The sequence below is a fragment of the Panulirus ornatus genome, chromosome 3 (assembly GCF_036320965.1).
Source record: "Panulirus ornatus isolate Po-2019 chromosome 3, ASM3632096v1, whole genome shotgun sequence".
Classification (NCBI taxonomy): domain Eukaryota; kingdom Metazoa; phylum Arthropoda; class Malacostraca; order Decapoda; family Palinuridae; genus Panulirus; species Panulirus ornatus.
The window spans coordinates 13719565-13738282 of NC_092226.1; the positions used below are offsets into that span (position 1 = coordinate 13719565).

At 37.9% G+C, this 18718-nt stretch overlaps 1 protein-coding gene across 2 annotated transcripts in view; it reads right to left on the reverse strand.

The window, feature by feature from the left end:
• LOC139760720 (glycolipid transfer protein) overlaps positions 1-18718 on the reverse strand; it is a 189487-nt gene that overhangs the window by 142286 nt on the left and 28483 nt on the right. The window lies entirely within an intron of this gene.

Sequence of the window (18718 nt, forward strand, 5' to 3'; positions counted from 1 at the left end):
ATCTGTTATAATTTTTGAGGGACCAACCGTTTTGGATGTGGCAACCACAGTCTCACAATTAAACCTATCATCATGGCTGACCCATCTTATCTCATACATACCCATGCATCACTGTAGGCATTACTATTCTACCCCTTCGGTAAGACTTCCATAAATGTGGTTGATGCTTATTTCCTGGAGGAGCTTGACCTACAATCATGCCTCCAGCAGAACATAGCACAAAACTCTGGCAACTGCCCAGTACCTCATGACATTGGCAACAGCTTCTCCGATTTGTAGAAGCTTCATGAGTTCTGGCCTGCCTCACCACACTTCATCAGATCCATGTGAACCCTGTCAACCTTATCCCATCAGACCTTTGTATCTAACCCTGCTCCTCTTGCAGCAGCTTGCCCTGAGCTAATGCACCTCTTTTCTAACCCAATAAAGCACCATTTTGTTACTTGTGTTTCCATGCCTATCTTTCAGTCCTCACCGTCACAATAAATCTTAGTAAGTCCTTTCAGGGATATAAGTATCAACCGATACTTACATAGTAAAGTGTTATTGGTGTCAATCTACACATTCAATTTCTCTCAAGTTGAATTCTGCATGCATTGTAAATTCTCTTGGCCTTAGATTGCAACCTCAAGGATGAGTTACTGAAGCTGCCTGGAGGCGCCAGTAACCCACTAGTGACTAGTGGATAACTGTGCACCTCTCACAACTCATCACATCTGTGCCCCCACCATCTGCACTTTTGATTGGGAATCTATAAAACTGTTTTGCCTATACTGGGAATACCTAATATTTATTGGAAAAATATTATTGTTTTGATATTTTTGTGTACCCAATCATAAGAGTAATGATTTTTTGTTTTTTGCCTACCTATGACTGACATATTTGGTATATGATTAGTTTTCCCAAACTAGGAAATGCCTGTCCTAAATTTTTTTCTATACCTAGGTGAATATTCATTCAAAAATCTTTTTGTTGTATTTTGTTCCCAGAGGAGGCCATAAAAATCATTTGCACACAAAAAGAGTTAAGATCACTGGCTAACCGGTTGTGCACAAAGTAACTGAGTGAGATGGTCAGATGTTTACATGTAGTACTAATAGTCAGCCTACTATCCTATCCTTGGTATGACTACACCCACCCCTGCTCTCATGGTCCTGCTTACCTCATCCACCAGCATCACACACCTACCTCTCTGTCCCCTCCTCTTTTTTTACGGGTCCTAGCAATATTACCCTTATGGGATATCATGACCAGCTTGCTAATCTAGCAGCCTCCCTGCATTCTACAAACATCACCTCCTAACACGCGAACACTCCAGACCTGATTGGACCTGTCAATGCTCCTGTACCACTAGTACTTGATGTCCTGCTAACTGCAGCATCTAACTCAATACCGTCCAAGAAAAAAGAGAGGAAGGTGAGAACTAGCTGTCTCCTTTCAGCAGTGCTAAGAATATCACCTACAAATGCTGCACCATAAAATCACACTCCCACATGGTTGTGATGGAACAAGACTTTTTCAGCCTTTTTGACATTAGACCACCATTTGACATAATCCTCATATGACCTCATGAGACCTAAGTAACCTCATAAATAAAGGTATCCGGCAGGTAGATGGTGCTGACCTTCACCAAGGGAAGTTCTTCTGTATCCTTTTCTAAATAATAATCTAAAATCTTCAAGGGGCCCATCATAATGGACTTAGCAGCTATGCCAACACAATTAATGCTATCAATGTGGCTGATTCATCTTCCTTCACATATGCCCATGCATCACTGAAGACACCAAGAGCTTGTGCCAGGAAATGTGACTCCTGATTCATCACTCTCTTGCGAGAGGTTTGTGATGCATCATCCAAAGTACTCTGGTTCCTATCCCTTTGACAGGATTCCCAAAGAACATTGCTAGTCTTTCTCCTGCTGCAGCTTAAACTAAGGAACTGACTGCACAAAGCACAAAACTTCGATAACAATTCACTAACTTAGAACCTTAGGATCAAATCACTTTTGCAAAAGCTCAACAAGACCCAGCATACATGTAACTTTCCCAATAAAACGTTGTTCCTTACCACACCTCATGTCTCAGTTGTCTGCACTCCTGGAACCCTGTCAGCCTGGTCTCACTTCACTTTTTACTGTATCCTGCAGCACTTGCAGTAAGCTGCCCAGAGCTAATGCACCTGTGTACTTACCCAATAAAGCACTGTGATGTTACTCATGTTTCTGTAGCCTGTCTTAGCCTTGACCATCATAAAACGCATTAGACACATGACAATACACCTGCTTTAGACACTTGACCCTCTAACCTTACAATTAAGTTTACCAACCACACCTGTAAAACATATTTCTTCTATTTTGTATGAAAAACTGAACTAAACTATAAAAGTACATTTAGCTTTGTAAAATCCATGGATAAACAGCTGCACTGACAACAAAACAGATCAAGAGTTCTCATGTTGTGTCAGAAAGGGTGCTCAAGTTGGCTGTGGGATGACTAAAATTTTCACAAGAATTTTCATGATAAGCTCACTTATTTGTTCTGTCATGGAAAGGTTTTGTAATCGGTAGAAGTAATCCCTGATTGACAGTGGGGGTTAATATTCTGTGGCAGACATGACCAATGGATTGTACTTTGAAGAAATGAATGGTCAGGGTGCAGGCAAGTTTTGGAGAGATTATAAATAGCTACATGGGGTGTGTTGGGATGACTAATTTTCTCTACGAACAGATTGCAGTCAGAAAGAAATGTTTGAGGAGACTAGAAAGGCGAGTTGGGTAACAACGATCACCCCACCAAGTGGGATGCAGACCAGAAAAGTTTGAGAACCCTTGATGTAGACAACAGTGACAGTGTTGTCATCAAGCCTGCTCAACATTTATTCTTTCCTATCTTATGCAATGAGGGAAAGCTTCTATTCTTTTACAGTCATCAACATATTATTATTTAATATATACGTATACCTAATAAACATGATTAATACCTATCAATGAAATAAGAGTATTTTGTGGTGATGGCTGCAACTTCTGCACCAACTACATGATACCTCCCTCTCAAAACTGGTGGATAATCGAATATGTCTTGTGACAGCATTCTGTATCCATATATATCTGCCCCTACTCAGAAATTGACCCTGAAATTAGGGTAGGATATGGGAATTATTTAGGAAAGAAGTAGTGCTGGCATGTCTGAGAGATACACGTGGCATGCAAAAGGAGGGAGGTGGGCAGATTCGAAAGGGTAGTGAGTGGTGAGATGAAGAAGTAAAGTTGCTTGTGAAAGAAAGAAAGAAATATGTTTGAGTGGTGATAACAGGGAAGGAGTGTAAATGACTAGGGGATGCATGAGAGAAAGTGGCATGAGGTCTAAAGGAAGATGCAGGAGTTGAAAAAGAGGGCAAATGAGTATTGAGGTGAGTGATGAGTATCAATAAACCCTACAGAGAACAAGATGTTATGGAATGAGGTAGATAATGTGTGAAAAACAAGAGAACAAATAGGCACATCGGTAAAGGGGGCAAAAGAGGAAGTGATAACAGATAGTGATAAGGCAAGGAGGCTGAGTAACTATTTTGGAGGACTGTTGAATATGTTTGATGATAAGAGTGGCAGGTGTAGGTTCTTTGGATTGGGATGGTATGCGATGTTAGAGTCATGGAGAGTGATTTGGTGAAGAGAGGAGAGGTGGTGACAGCCTTATGTAAGACAAAATGTGGCAGGGCTACTGGAGTTTTTGGTATTGCAGCTGAATTTATCAAGAAAGGGGGCGACTTTGTTGTTCATTGGTTGGTGAGGATTTCCATTGTACGTATGGATCATGGTCAAGTGCCTGTGGATTGGCAGAATGCATGTGTAGTACCATTGTATAAAGGCATGGGAGATAAGAGTGTATTCAAACTACAGATGTAAAAATTTGTTGAGTGTACTTGGTAAGTTGTATGGGAGGGTATTGGTTGAAAAGGTGAAGGCACGTACAAAGCATCAGACTGAGGAGAAGCAGTTTGGCTTTAAAAGTGGTATAGGATGTGTAGATCAGGTGTTTGCTTAAAAAAATGTGCATAAGAAATACTTAGAAAAATAGATTAATTTGTATGTGGTATTCATGGATCTGGAGAGAGCACATAAAGGTGTTGACAGAGAGGCCTTGTGGAAGGTCTTACGAATATATGGTGAGGGAGGAAAGCTGCTAAAAGCAGTGAAAAGTCTATAGGTTGGTTTGTAGCATGGGTGTATTTGATGTCACTATAGTTATTCAGTTTGCTCACAGAAGGGGTGGTGGGGGAGGTAAATGCAAGTCTTGGGAAGAGAGGCGAGTAAGCAGTCTGTGGGGGATGAAAGGGCCTGGGAAGAGAGTCAGCTGTTGTTTCCTGATGGTACAGCACTGGTGGTAGATTCACGTGAGAACTTCAGAAGTTGGTGATTGAGTTTGAGAGAGTGTGAAAGGAGCAAGTTGAGAGTAAATGTGAATAAAAGCAGGGTGATTAGGTTTAGCAGGGTTGAGTGAGAGGTCAGTTGGGGTGTGAGTTTGAATGGAGAAAAACTGAAGGATGTGAAATATTTTAGATATCTGGGAGTGGAAATGGCAGCAAATGAAACTATGGAAGTGGAAGCAAGTCATAGGGTGGTTGAGGGGGTGAAGGTTCTAAGAGTGCTGAAGAATGTATGGAAAGAGAGAACATTATCTGGGAGGGTAAAAATGGGTATGTTTGAAGGAATAGTACTCCCAGCAATTTATATGGATGCAAAGCATGGGCTATAGACAAGGCTGTGTGGAGGAAGGTTGATGTGTTGGATATGAAATGTTTGAGAACAATATGTGGAGTGAGGTGGTTCGATCGAGTAAGTGATGAAAGGGTATGAGGGAAGTGTGGTAATAAAAAGTGTGGTTCAGAGAGCTGAAGAGGGTGTGCTGAAATGGTTTGGACATATGAAAAGGAAAGGTTGACAGAGTGGATATATGGATGGAACAAGGAGAATGGGAACACCATATAGGAGATGGGAGGACGGAATGAAAAAGATTTTGAGCAATAAGGGCCTGAACGTGCAGAGGGATGATAGGCAAGCATGGGATAGAGAGAATTGGAACAATATGTTATACTGGGGTTGACATGTCAATGGACTGAACCAGGGCATGTGAAGCATGGGAAGGTCTGTGGGGCTTGGTTGTGGATAGGGAGCTGTGTTTTGGGTGCATTATTCATAACAGCTAGAGAATAGATGTAAGCAGGTGCAGCCTTTCTCCCTCTGTTTCTGGCACTACCTCTCTAATGCATGAAATGGTGATCAAGTATGAAAAAAAAAATCTCTATCAATATAAATATGTGGTGGAGAGGTTGCCCAGACACATGCATACATGTGAGTGAAGCAGTCAGACAACTGCAGCACTTTAAATGCATGTTTGACATGGGTTCTCACTATCTTTATGTAATATAGTCTTGATGTGACTGACTGTCTGTGTATACACCAAAGCAACCAGCCTAACCTAGTGAAATGACCCGCTATTAATGGGGTGTACAAGTAGAATGCCATCCTCTGTATCGTGGGATTCCCATACCTTACAGTAAACTGGGAAAAAATGCAACTGAAATAACTTTAACATTTATTGACTATTAAACAACTGTGAAATATGGCACACAAATTTCATTAGTATGACTAAGAAAAGCCATAATATATTTTAAATCATAACAAAACACTTCTTTAAATCTATCCCGTCATATAATCCTTCATAAAAATATGACAAAAACCCAGTAAATACCCCTTATGACAATAGATTGTCTAATCACAAGTGAATCATTGCTCATATGAAATTTTAGTTCCACATGAATTTAATCTTTTTAATTCTAAATAACCGACAGTTTAATACTAATCAATGATCACCTAAGGCTGATATGTCATAGGTACCTGGGAGTAAGGTTTTCATAATTAAGTTCCTAACCAAATGCACTAACGGGATACATAAAATACTTCTCATACCTTGCCAATGTAAGGAAAAAGCACTCATCTAGCAATAATGTCACTTTGGTTCAACACTTTTTTACTATTCATAATTAAGTGGTATATATGAATATATTAAGTACATATTTATTGCTGTTTTGTTTAAATCTAAAATACTTATTATAATGAAATGATATTAAAAAGCTAATCCATACATATTCAGTTCATCCAAAATCCCAATTAAAGTAACTTGGGAACTTAACAATGGTAATAAACATTTCACTTTGCATGGATCTGTTTACACTGGCAATCAAACACATTCCTAATCCATAACCTTATATCACAATAGGGATGATCATGAGCACAAATGAAGAGATATGAGTTTAATGTACGATAACTCACTGAGCTACACATGGTCCTCTAACTGACCTACAATATGAAAATGAAAATCACAATCGAAGTTCACAAAAAAATACATTTATCACTGTAACCTGCTATCTATGGCTGGATTTGTTTGACTGATTCTAAGTATATGAGGAGATATCAAATAATTTCTATTCTAACTGTATCTGCTATGTAATCATCAAGCTAATTTTAAGAAGAGGTACAGTATTAACAAAAAGTTTTGTATCAGCCAGTGTGATTATCTAAATCTACAATACAAAAGTATAAGTTTCTTACAGAGTCATGAGCAGTCTTAAACCCTCCAAACTTCAACAAATACACCTGACATTATAATCTTTGAATGCCAGGATCTGATATTCCTTTTGATTTGTTTCTGTCAGTCCCTTTCCTTAGTCTATCTACATTATATAAGTTTTCTCTCATCTACACAACAGAATAGGGTACATAAATCTTCCTCAATACTCCATTTACCTTTTTCTCTGCAAGTTTCCTCCCCATCAACATTTACAGCATTACCATCCTCACCATACACAAACAGTTTTAATGACCTCTAGTGAACTAGAAACTGCTGTCCAGAAGTTTGCTAGAGTTACTGGCAAAATAAAACTTCAGCTATTTCTGCAAAATATGTTTTAGGTGGTCATACTTGTGTATCAGTATGAAATTATATGATTACTATGCTGGGTGGAAACTATAGTCACCTTACAGTAATTTGCCTATAATTCTATTATGGCTTATCATAGACAATGTAATCACAACTCATATCACATAGTAAATAATACACCTGAACACACTGGGCAGTGCAATAAACCTAACTTTAAGATAATCAACTACCATCATAGTAAAACTTCACCATAAGCTTAACAATCCCTCTATGACACTCAACTCTTATACACACACATACATATAAACACTGAGGGCATGGTTAATGCAGACAGCATTCATAAATATAAGAGGTTGTATGACAGCACAGAATGTTCCTATGATGAGGCCCCATGAGCACAGAACTCCTTCCCTGTAGATTATACACAGGTGAATACACACACACACAAAGAGTAAATACAAATGGTTATCACACATGAGCAACCAAGATGGCAATTGAATTGGGAGAGCTTTGCTACAATAAAAGGAAAAAGCTATATATTTGTCCACCTTAGATGAGACAAAGAAGACGGAGGACCTGACAACAGCATTCAAGTTCCTAAATCAACTGGATGATGCTGAGAGTCAAAAGTTCTTCACAAAATGCAGTACCAGAGTTACTAGAGGCCATGAACAGAAGCTTGAATGAGGATGATTAAGAATGGTGTAAAGAAATGCTGGTTTAGTGTCAGGGTAGAGAATGATTAGAATGGAAGAATCAGGAAAACTTTAATCTTTGTAAGCTGCCAATATAAACAGCCTCCTTGAAGTTATAAAAAGTACAAGAGGCATGGCATGAATGTAAAACTCTCTTCCCGTTATGTAAAAACAGGAAATTACACATTCGATCACTAGACAGAACTCCTGAAATACTATTCATGATGTCCCTGGAAGGAGGCAAAATGCCAAGGGAGTGGAAAAGGGCATCATACCCATCTATAAAAAAGGAGACCTGGAAGAGGCACTAAACCACAGATCAGTCTCTCTGATGGGTATATAGTGTATAGTACTAGAAAAGTTAATTGGAAAGCAATGAATGACTTTCTACATAAATTACTAAAGATAGAGGCAATGATGTTTTTGGGAAAGGAGGTCATGCGTAACAAACCTCTTAGATTTCTACAAAAGAATGAGCATTGTCTTAGACAACAGGCAAGGCTGGGGATTGTTTGTTTCTGGACTGCTAGAGAGCATTTAACCCTGCTCTGCATGGAAGGCTGATTAAGGAGTTGCATCTTGAGGCACAAATAAGAGAGGACTCCTTTGATGATAAAACTGGAAGGAAACAAAGGATGTTGGGTTTTGAACTAGGACTGTAATCCTTCTTCATTTATGTGAATGAATTGGTGCATCAACTCACAAGGAGACCTAAACAGACTCCAAAGTTAGTCTGACACATGGATGGTGAAAACTGACCTGAACAAATGTAATGCAAGGAGGATGGGACAGAGCAAGGGAAGGCCTAATCATGATTAATTATTATCTAACAGGTAATATGCTTCAGGATTCTGTGTGAGAGGATATTGGGAGTTGACATAATCCCTAACCTGTCTCTAAAGTTCCATATAAAGAAAACACTAAAGGACACAAACTGTCTGCTGGCAAAAACAATAGGTTTCAAGCATATGAATAAGAAATATTTAGCAAGCTATTCATACCCTACATATGATCAAAACTAGACCATGCTTCTCAAGTTTGGTGGCTGCACCTAAAAAAAAAACACAAGTTAACAGAGAAGATCCAGAGGAGGGCAACAACGATAGTACCTGAATTAAGAAAGATGAGTTACAACAAAAGGGAAGAAGCCTCAAACTTGCCCACTGCAACAGAGAAAAGAATGATGATGCAGACAGTGAACAGTTCTTTGAAAGGTGCAGGGGTAGGACAACCAGAGGGCATGACATGAAATTACTGTAAGCAAAAAAACTTACTGAAAAAGATGTAAGGAAGCACTTTCACAGTAAAAAAGTGGTTAATAAACAGAATAAACAAAGATGTGGTAAATGTGGGTAGTATAAAGAAGTTTAAGAGGCTGTGCAATACTAGAGAATATTCAAGAGATGGGGTCCTAAGGGTGTAAAAGTACTACCCTGTACAGAATACATAAGTAATTACATTACAAATGCACACCAAATGGAAAAATTGATCTTGTACTGCTCATGTTTGAACACAGGGTAAATGAGGAGGTTAAAGCAGCATAGGCAAGACAAGGACTACAAAGGAGATACAATTGTGGAAACAATATAAACCTCAATAATTCCAATCATAACATAGTCAGAACCAGTGCACTGTGGTGAGAGGTTTTGTGAAATTTACAGAAAAAAAAGAACATGGGCACCTTTAGCCTTAAATGCAGAGGGAAGGTCAAGAAAAGAGAAGAAATGTTAAACTACAAAGGAGCTTAGGGATGTGCAGTGACAAAGACAGGAGCAGCACATCATTTGTGAGGTATAAGAGGGCAAGACATGAATAAAGAAACTTTAAAAGAGTATTGTGGATAAGGCCAGGGATAATCCAAAACTTTTCCTTAAATTCCTCAGATAAACTTTTGGTTACAGAGCAGCTAATCAGGCTAAGGGATTCTGAGGGAAGAATTGCTGATGATGTGAGAAGTAGTTGGTATGACAGCCACAATTACGGTGGTATATTACCAGCATTACCTACCTGGGTATCAGGAGGGTTAGTGATGGCTGCATCTTTTTTTTTTTTAATAAATAAAAAAAAAAATAAGAAGTAGTTGGTATGATAGCCACAATTGTGGAGGTATATTACCAGCATTACCTACCTGGGTATCAGGAGGGTTATTGATGGCTGCATAGTGAGCCAGGCTTCAGTAGTTGTCAAGCTGCACTCCTTTGACCCAGGTAACAGTCTTTTCTTACTGCCTCTCCCACATGGGGACTACTGACATTCTGTCCACAAACTTACAATCTCTAACTGTCACACATAACACTTGACAACACTTAACTCACACAGTTCATTCTCTGTAACTACAATTTACTATGAGGAGTACTGTATGCTGGCCCTCCCTAAAATTTCATCCACGTGTTGATGATGTGTGCAGATACACTACACAGACACTTGAAATACAGTTCTAGATATCACGGGATACAGGCAAGGAGTCAAGGGAGAGGAGAAGGGCAAACATCATACCTATCTATAAGAAAGTAGACTGTGAACAGACACTGAACTAAAGGCCAGTCTCACTCTTGAGTACGGTTTGTAAGTGCTCATAAAAGATAATCAAAAAGCAAAAAGCAAAATTATATATGTAGTGTTATGGAAGGGAGGTTGTGTGTAACAAACCTTAGATTTCCACGAAAGAGCTTCGTTTTGGACAAAAGGGAAGGCCGGTGGAGTGTTTGTATCTGGACTGCCATAAAGCATTTGACACTGTGCTACAAAGGAGGCTAATTAAGAAACTGGATCATGAGGAAGCTATATAGGGGAGACTCCTTCAATGGTCAGTTTATTTTATTGGAGAAGAGCCTTCTCAGAATTGTTGAAGTCACTAGCAAAGTGTCCCTGGGTTCTTTTCTAGGATGATTACTCTCCCTGATTTATTAAAATACCTTGCCAGAAGGTTAGGACTCCTACCTGAATGTGTTTGCAGATGATGCAAAGATCATGAAGGAAGGGAGTAAATGTAAAGGAATGAGAATGGGTCACAGCAAAAAAAGGCCTCAATATGATTATCATTTAGCAGGAAATAAGCAGCTGGAATTTTTGTGTGAAAACACCTGGGAGTCAACATTGTCCCTAATCTGTTGCCAGTCCAACCTTTGGAGTATACTTAAGAAGACCAACTGTCTCCAAAGAAATATCAAAACTGCATAAGGAAATATCAAGCTGGTTGTTCACTATCATACATAAGGCAAAAACTAAAAAAAAAATGCTCCTCATAACTGGTCCCTGAACCTAAAGAAGCACAAAGAGGTAGCAGAGAAGGTTCAAGGGAGAGCAAAAAAGGTGGTCTCAGAATAAGAGTGTTACACTACCTTGGAAGAGAGGAGTAAAAGATGACCTAATCGAAACCTTCAATTCTTTTAAAGAAGACTGATGACAAGGACAGTGAAAAGTTCTTTAAGAGCTGTAGGATGGAAGAACTGGAAGGTATAACAAGAAATCAATCAAGAAACTTGTTTACAATGATGCAGGAAAATACTTTTATAGTACAAGGGTGGCAGATGAATAAATATAATGGCTGAAAACATGGTTAAAGCAGACAGCATAAAGAAATTTAAGTTGTGTAACAGAGAATGTGTATAAAAGATATGGACTCATGAGAGTAAAACTCCCTTACCATACAGTACCAATAAGTAATTACACAGGGGCTTCCATGATGTAATGGTTTGTGTCACTGACCATGATTTACACAAGGGCCTGGTAACGTTTAAATCCTGAATGTGGAATTGCCCCAAAACAGTTCATTCTTCCCTTAGGAATGGACAATAAATGGGTACTTGTCTTAGGATGGTGTGTGTGTGTAGGAATATATATATCACAAAAGTAAATACATGGTACACATACAAGGTTAGAGACAAGGCAACACCAGTGTAAAAACTCTTCCCATGACCCACAAACACAGACACATACACATGCAAACAGTGTAGTCTGCTCATAATTTCTAAGCAACCATATGAACAAATTTTGAGTGAAAGCTCAGAAACACATTCATGATAAAAGATGTATGCACTTCTGATATGTTACAAAGATAAACTACCATCACATAAAAAAACATTCCTCACTGGGATAAGAAGTACCATAATAAAAGTGCAGGAATAATCATTGTACTGCTGTCTTTATCAACATATGCACAATGATATACTATTGAAATTACAGACCTGCAACTTGATAGTACACCACTGCATGCAGGACTGCCTGTCTCAAGAAATCTCATGTGACTAATTATCCCTTGTGAAGTAGGTTAGTGCCTCCACGCAGTTCATTATTAACCCTGCGACTAACTTTATACAAGATGATCTTTGGGGTACGACTGGTTAAGAGTAACTGTCCAGCAACTCTATATAATGCTGTATGATAATGCAATCAAAATATTTATCCTTCTAAGTAGAGCAATACTTATCAGATGTTCAATTCTTAACCATGTTTTATCATGATATCAAGGTCACTTCACAAGACCATATTTTACATGTAAATAATGGAGAGTCTACCTTATGTATCCTACCAAAATCAAAGCATTTGGACAACTTCTGCAGCCCAGACTCTTGAACTCAGAATCAAAATCAATTGAGAGCCAGAATAATGATCAGACTGTACATCAAACCTAACACTTCAATCTGAATCTTAAGATGTCCACATCATCAGGGAATCCCAAATGCATTTCTACTTTGCGCAATAAAGCAAGCGAAAATTATCACCTATGATCACTTATTCAAATTGTCATTAGACATACATGTATCTATCATCACATGATTGTCAACCAAGGTAAAAAAATCTACAAAAAGCTAAAATATAATGCCATTATCACATAATAAGACCACTCAAGGAGGGGACTGGGTTAGGATTTCACAAAGAATCAAATTCATGGCTAAGAATCATAATTCTCACCTCTTCCTTTAACAATTCTCCAAAACAATACTACTTTCCTCTATATTTCTAAAACAGACTTAAGAAAAAAGCCATGCTAGATGATATGTAATAAAAAGAGCATGGAATAAGTAAATTATGATTATGTTTGCGAGCAGGAAAAACTCTGACACTTAAGTAAACAAAATCGATATACCTTCCACATCATTTGATGTATTACAGTTATGTATACATCTGTCTATCAAACCAACAAGTTATAAAATTTTCTCCCCTGCACTGCAAATACAAGTTCTAGATATATGAATATTCTTAAATACTTAAAAGTTTTTTTCTAATTTTCCAAAAGATGGAACAGAGAAGGGGGCCAGGTGAGGATATTCCCTCAAAGGCCCAGTCCTCTGTTCTTAATGCTACCTTGTTAACGTGGGAATGGCGAATAGTTTGAAAGAAAAGAAAGATTTAAAAGCAAATGAATGATGGTGGGAAGATAAAAAGGATGTGTTTGTGAATATATATCTACACGATCACCATGATATGAATCTACACAAGGGTTCAAATAATTTCTATCTAATAGGAAAATTTAACTGACCATATCTGGGATGATCATGGCATTGATAATATATAGATATAAAATCTTCATGATTACAGCCAATATATATATATATCTCTATGAAATTAAATAAGAAAAAACAAGTAACTGTTGGTCCCACAGTTATTGTGTACAACAGTTTAGTACTAATGTAATCCCAAAAGCCATTTGACTAAATTCATGAAATTTCAAATCATTTCAATTAGGCTCTTCTGTAAAATGGCTTCTCACGGAGGAAAACTTGAACAGCAAGCCATACTACTTAACAATACAAAATATGTGGATTCACACGGCACTATCTGTGACAAGAGAAGTCCACTACACTAAAATGTTCTTAACTGTACAAGACAATGTCAAAGACATTTTGACATTAAATTAATAGCATATAACTTAAACACTTAAAGTGTTTCCTTACCTATTAATCTTTAAGTATTCTACCACAAAAATATTCAAGGTGATCATAAAATGCTACATTTATGACTAGTAGGTGCATATTTTCAAAAAGAAAAAAAAAAAATCTAGAATTTTTTCTACTATGATTATTGAAGGTAGTTTCATGAGTTTTTAAGGGCCATACATTTACTCAACATCATATAATGCAAAATCATATAGTACAATAAAGATCAGTGTTCAACTTTCTGTGAGTAATATCTGATGTACAACTATAATACTGTTAATACTTTGCAGATACTTTCCTGGGATATAGTTTTCTATCAAACATAGGATTACATTAGTATCACCCTGCTATACTTTCACAACACTGAATCAAATGCAAATATTTGCAAGAATACTGAGGAATACAGTGTTAATCAATTAAAATCTATGCTCACTCATCAATACATATGGCACATAATTAATACATTTAACCTATCTTTTGACAGAGGATATTCAATGGCTAAGATGCACCTTTACAACAGAAATTAATTAAAGTTTTACATAACTCATGTATGTTCAAAACGAATGATTTAAAAAAAAATCAAAACAGTTCTGAGGATAATCTATATACAAACATATGATAATCCTACTTAACTAATATATCCAATCTAATTTTTGATAAAAGGAATGCAGTGGTTTGGATGCACCTTGTTGATGCAGAAAATTGGTTTTGATATTAAGACTACTTCTTATGCCTATATGCAAATAAGCTGAAGGTGCAGCAACTTTCGGTCCTTATCAAGACTCTGCAATAAAGTGCACAATCAAATGGCAAACCCCACTATAAAACAGAGTGACTGTTGCATGACCCTGTAAGATCAGCTACTGGCTGCCAGCTCACCAGGTGTAAACACATCCTGTTCAGAAATGCATCTCCACTTCAGGATGCTTTACCTCACCATGGGTAAGATTATATTGCTCATGATGGAAGAAACATATTTGGTGGGTGTTAAGAGAATGTGTGCAATTAGCTTACCCCATCTAGGTTTAGAAAAGTGTCTCAATGTCAAGACCAATTACTGAATCTAAATAAGGTAGGTAAAATGAGGGAGTAACATCTTCATTGCCCTTTGAAATAATTTTTCAAACTCAGAAAGGACATTATCCATTACACAGCAACCATCATCAACCAACAGTGTGACTGAAGAAGGCGACAATCATTAAATGAGGATTTGACTTTTCCTATTTCTTGAAAAATCTACCTGACATCATTTCAATAGTACCCTAATGAGGTCTCTTCTGTCATCAGGCAGGCATGGGAAAAAAATCTGCTTACCTCAGTAACCCTATAATCACCATCAATTCTCATCTGAAGTAATCCTTATCCACATTAACATTAAGCACATATAAAATGTAACTTACAGCATCAGACCACTGGGTCTTTTCAAGGCTGCTGAAATTTGTGGCGAAGATTCAAAACATAAAGCTTAGTGTGATGAGAGCAGAAAAGCAAAAAGATGACTCTTGGAGAAATGCCTGTACATTCTTTCAACTCCAAAGGTGCAACAATATCATTTATAATCTTGAAATGACATATATGTCAAGTCTATTTCTAAATGTACCTTATATATCAAGTTGTTTCAACTATGCTTGTTGGTACTAATAAGTCATTCCACGTCAACAATCTTATGAAAGAAAAGCATTATAATTTATCTATAGTATAATGCTTCCTAAACGTTTGCATCCATTATTATGGGCAAAATCAGGCTGATCTCTTAAATAGGTGCTCTGATCAAAATCAACTAAGCCTATGATAATTTGGAACACCTGCAGTAAATCACATCTTAAACTCATTTCTATGCTAAAGTTATCTAGATGGTTCTCACAGGATTCATTTCTCAGACCAAAAATTACCTTTGTGGCTCATCAACGTACTCTCTGTTCCATCTACACCTGTTTTCAAATACAACGACCCAAACTCAACACAATTTTCAAGGTGGAGATGCATCGGTGCATTGTAAAGAAAGGGGATTAATTTCTTAGGCTTGCATTCAAATGCTCTACCTATGAATCCTAAAAGATTATTCATCTTTTTTTGCTCAATCTAAGCACTGATAGATGACTTTGGCTTTGGTCATTGGAGATTATTTCATCTGAATCTTGTTTCTCACCTGTTTTAAGCAACTCAGCAGAATTCATCGACAGATTACATTCTCACTCTTGCTGCCAAAGAAAAACTTTGTACTTTTCAAGTTTAAAATCCATCTGCCACATGTAAGTTTGATCTATAAGTCTGTGTTAATCAGCTTGCAGCTTGTAGAAATTAATTTTCTGGTACAGATTAACTTCTCAGTTAAATGTCACATGTTACCTTTGACATTTTATAACACAGCCCACCACTAGTGTCATTACATATACATCAGGTCCTAAGATCGATCACTGCGGCACAGCATTTGTAATATCTACAGATTCTGAAGCTTGGTCACTGCTTACTACTTTTCCTTTGGAGACGAGTACTATCACAAATCTCTGAAGAACTCATTCATTCCTAATCATTCATTCATACATATGCTTACTTTCATGCAAGCACAATTCTCATCCAAAAAGCCCTTCAGATCTTTAAAAATCTTTCATGCACACTAAAATAGATAAAAAAATTTTCTAAATCATTAATCTTCGAAGCACATCAAAAGATTTAACATTTTTAAAAATTCTTTTCTATTCATACTGTTGCACATCTTTTCTAAATTCTCTAGGGCTTTCTCGACATCCTATGCACATAAATATGCACACAAAAACAATTCTAAAACCTATTTGGTTTTTGTATGGTCACAATCTTACCTTAAAATAAACTCAGATGGTTTATTTCTCAGAAGTGTTTGCATGATCCTAAAATATATCTTACCAATTATGTTAGGAGGACTTACTCCTATGTTATTGCAATAAATTTTACTGCCTTTACATTCATCCTTTGGAATGATAACTACTTTTACATTTTTATCAAGTATAAAACTGTTTTCCAAGATGACATAAAAACTTCTCCCACCAATTCAACTGCTCATTAACTTTCATTTTCCATTGTCTCATTACTCTTTATCCACATCTAGTTTTCAAATTTATGCTTGCATGACTACTCATCACAGTTTCTTCCCTAAAATGGCTTCCACTTCTTCATACCTACATTGAGTTATCCTATCCTGTAATCCAACTATACCAATATATGTATCATCCCTGGGGATAGGGAAGAAAGAATACTTCCCATGTACTCCATGCGTGTCGTAAAGGGCGACTACAAGGGGAGGGAGATGGGGGGCTGGAAATTCTCCCCTCCTGTTTATTCTATTTTCCAAAAGAAGGAACAGAGAAGGGAGGTCAAGTGAGGATATTCCCTCTAAGGCTCAGTCCTCCGTTCTTAATGCTACCTTGCTAAAGTGGGAAACGGCAAATATGTATGAAAAAAAGAAAATTATCCCTGGGGATAGAGGAGAAAGAATACTTCCCAAGTATTCCCTGCATGTCATAGAAGGCGAATGAAAGGGGAGGGAGCGGGGGCTGGGAATCCTCCCCTCTCGTTTTTTATATATCTTTTTTCTTTCATACTATTCGCTATTTCCTGCGTTAGCGAGGTACTGTCAAGAACAGAGAACTGGGCCTTTGAGGGAATATATATATTAATGCTACCTCACTAACACGGGAAATGGCGAATAGTTTGAAAGAAAGAAAAGATATATATATACATTTTTTTCATACTATTCACCATTTCCCGCGTTAGCGAGGTAGCGTTTAGAACAGAGGACTGAGCCTTCGAGGGAATTTCCTCACTTGGCCCCATTCTCTGTTCCTTCTTTTGGAAAATTAAAAAAGAGGGGAGGATTTCCAGCCCCCCGCTCCCATATATATATATTCTTTCTTTTAAACTAATTGCCATTTCCCGCGTTAGCGAGGTAGCATTAAGAACAGAGGACTGGGCCATTTTTGGAATATCCTCACCTGGCCCCTCTGTTCCTTCTTTTGGAAAATTAGAGAAAAAAAAAAAAAAAAAATGAGAAGGGAGGATTTCCAGCCCCCCGCTCCCTCCCCTTTTAGTTGCCTTCTACGACACGCAGGGAATACATGGGAAGTAGTCTTCATCCCCTATCCCCAGGGATAATGTATATATATATATATATATATATATATATATATATATATATATATATATATATATATATATATATATTTTTTTTTTTTTATACTTTGTCGCTGTCTCCCGCGTTTGCGAGGTAGCGCAAGGAAACAGACGAAAGAAATGGCCCAACCCCCCCCATACACATGTATATACATACGTCCACACACACAAATATACATACCTACACAGCTTTCCATGGTTTACCCCAGACGCTTCACATGCCTTGATTCAATCCACTGACAGCACGTCAACCCCGGTATACCACATCGCTCCAATTCACTCTATTCCTTGCCCTCCTTTCACCCTCCTGCATGTTCAGGCCCCGATCACACAAAATCTTTTTCACTCCATCTTTCCACCTCCAATTTGGTGTTAGAAGCAGTGAAAAGTTTTTATCGAGGATGTAAGGCATGTGTACGTGTAGGAAGAGAGGAAAGTGATTGGTTCTCAGTGAATGTAGGTTTGCGGCAGGGGTGTGTGATGTCTCCATGGTTGTTTAATTTGTTTATGGATGGGGTTGTTAGGGAGGTAAATGCAAGAGTTTTGGAAAGGGGCAAGTGTGAAGTCTGTTGGGGATGAGAGAGCTTGGGAAGCGAGTCAGTTGTTGTTCGCTGATGATACAGCGCTGGTGGCTGATTCATGTGAGAAACTGCAGAAGCTGGTGACTGAGTTTGGTAAAGTGTGTGGAAGAAGAAAGTTAAGAGTAAATGTGAATAAGAGCAAGGTTATTAGGTACAGTAGGGTTGAGGGTCAAGTCAATTGGGAGGTGAGTTTGAACGGAGAAAAACTGGAGGAAGTGAAGTGTTTTAGATATCTGGGAGTGGATCTGGCAGCGGATGGAACCATGGAAGCGGAAGTGGATCATAGGGTGGGGGAGGGGGCGAAAATTCTGGGGGCCTTGAAGAATGTGTGGAAGTCGAGAACATTATCTCGGAAAGCAAAAATGGGTATGTTTGAAGGAATAGTGGTTCCAACAATGTTGTATGGTTGCGAGGCGTGGGCTATGGATAGAGTTGTGCGCAGGAGGATGGATGTGCTGGAAATGAGATGTTTGAGGACA